The sequence below is a fragment of the Propithecus coquereli genome, unplaced genomic scaffold (genome assembly GCF_000956105.1).
Source record: "Propithecus coquereli isolate 6110/MARCELLA unplaced genomic scaffold, Pcoq_1.0 Scaffold199, whole genome shotgun sequence".
NCBI lineage: Eukaryota > Metazoa > Chordata > Mammalia > Primates > Indriidae > Propithecus > Propithecus coquereli.
Window position 1 is genome coordinate 1481905 of NW_012144855.1, and position 2795 is coordinate 1484699.

A 2795-nucleotide genomic window follows, 5' to 3' on the forward strand; every position below is an offset into this window, starting at 1 on the left:
AGTGTATATTTTAAGTGTTGCCTCCTCACAAACCCTACTTTAATCTCTAGCCATTTCATTGGAAATATGATACCTTTGGGGTAAATATATTGATTATAAACCAAAATTTTCAGCTTGCTATTTTTCACCCTAAAAATAGTATTTCTGGCACCAGCTTTAATCATGTGAGTGAGTATTCAGCTTAGGCTGGGCCCATCAGGCAGTGCAGAGACAATAGATGCTATCTGGACATGAAAACTGATAAACCTAGGTTATATAGCTTCAGCTCTTTGCATCTCACTTTGCTCTTTCATAAAAAGAATGGTAAGGTCATTGTCCCAACAATCCACAGAACAAAGTGAGAGTTTACAATAATATTTTCTTGTGGCTTAGGTGTTCTGGGAAAGGTGCCATGTGAACAGTACTTGGTATGCATTGTCATCTCTGATTTTCAGCTCACAATAATGAGTCATCAGTCATGTCTTATTCTAAGATATATAATGACATACAAAACAGCACAGGTGTTTTGCAAATATAAGCAGAGAGAGCAACATAAAGATCGTATGTTTCCAAAATTCCATCAGGCTTCCAATTCCTGGTGTAGATAATAGCATTTATAAGTAGTTAAAAAGAAAAAGTAGTCTCTCTCACTATTTCTTTTTGATGGCAGAGTTTTGCTACACACAACTAACTTGAGGAAGTATAAAGTGTAGTAGATGCTGGTCCTAGGCCACTGGTTTCCAAATCTTGCTACAAGTTGGAATCACTGAGAATCTTTAAAAATGCTGATGTCTGTGTAGCACTCTCAGATATTATAATTTAACTCCTACGGAGTGAAAGCTGGATATTTAGATCTTTTAAAGTAGTCCAGGTGATTCTCATTTGCAGTCAACTTTTAGTACTTCTGTCGTAAGCAGTTGCCTAATTCCATTTCAGTCTTCTCTCTCAACTACCACCTAGCTGCCAAAGTTCATCAACTGAAGTTCTGCTCCTTCTAATCAAGATTTTACTTTGTGAATATTCATTTTATTTAGAAACTGCAAGCCATCTGTTTATGTATAACCTTTCTTACTGTGATGTGTTAAAGCCTTAACTTTTGGTTCTAATTGTCCTCACAGAGCCCCCTAATTCCAAGTGAAGCTCATTATTTTCCCTGATCAAACTAGCATTTTTCAATTTTTTATAAGATTCAAAAATCTGTTCCCTAGTTTTCACATTTACTCAAAACGATTTTGTTCAATGAAACGTCCCCCTTGTATGTACAATGTCAGAGAGACATCGCCCCACTGGGTGCATCACCCGGTTCTGTTTTTGCCAAGTTGTGCTTTACAAGGTATCAAAAGTAACTCTGTGTGTTTCATTTCCTCAAGGCACCAAAGCTATCCTAGTGAATGAATCTATTGTAAGGCACCCCTTGAAAAGCTCTCATGTCTTCGTCTTTGCTCAAACTGCACACTTTCCTTGGAATAACCTTTCTTGTCCCTATCATCTGCTTGTTGCACTGTTGAACACAGGTTCATGTTTCAGGACTCAGCTGAAACATCACATCAAACCAGGAGGTCTGTTTGCAGCCCACTTTTCCAAGGGAGGATTGATCACTCCATCCTTTGGGCACTCCCTGGGCAGCTGATGCTTCTATTACAGACCTTAAATCTCTCTCACACTATCAGTTTACCTGCTAAGTTTTTTCAAGAGGCTATAAATCACACAAAGGTAGGAAACATTTCTTTGTGTCCCAAATGTCCATCATTGCACTCAACACTGTAGATATCTAACATGCATTGATCCAATGAATTAAATTGAGTCTTTTAATGGTAAAAAAAACATGAGGTTTGGAGTCAGATATAGGTGCAAATTCCAATTCTGCTTCTACTAGAATATTTTTGAACAAAATATGTAAATTTTCTAAGCCTAAATGATCCCACTCATAAAATGTGACTTGAAAAAGGTGCCTTTTTGGGATGCTGTGAGGATTATATAAGATAATAGCATATGCATAAATCAACTTTCATAGCACATTCTCCCCCAAGCTTCATCATCTCTGGTAAACTAGTACCAGTGGAATTCAGTATCAATGTCATTTCTACTCTTCTAAACCCTTTCCCAGATTTTAACTTTACCAGCACCCTCTCTCCACACTTTAACCAAATATAGCCTATCATAAACATTTTAAGTAACAGTTTCACAATCCTCTTCCTTATACTGTGATGTTATTAAATGATATTCAGCTCTGATTTCTAAATATTGGAGTCTAGAGTTTATTCTTATCAAAGCACACATAATGCAAGAAAAAAACCAAGTATGCCATTTAAACTACGTTGTTGGATCATGAAGTTAATCCAATATCTGACGATTTGTTAAGAAAATGTTACTCAAGGGAAGAGTAGAAAACTGAACTACATAGCACCTGGCTGTTTGCATCTTCTATTTGTACTTGCTGCCACTCTAAATTAAAATTTACAAAATCTAATATCTTTGAGTGAGAAGATACTTGTACTGGGGGAAGAAATGAGCCCCTCTCCTTCTACTCCTATCTCTCCTAGTTACATTCCTCAATGAAAATAGATATTAGAGCTAGCTGAAACTTCAAATGGATTTGGGGCACTATTTAACAGGTTGTCAATTGTTTATTACTTGCAAATAAACATGTGACAATCGGCAATTTTGTAGACGACATTTAGGGCAAAGAGAAGAGACTGCTTTTCTCTTAGCGCCTTCACTAAAGAGGAACGAGCAAATAATGTTTCATTGTCTTATGTTTGTTCTAAAGCATATTAAAAATATGCCACATAATATATGTAACAAATATGTTTTTG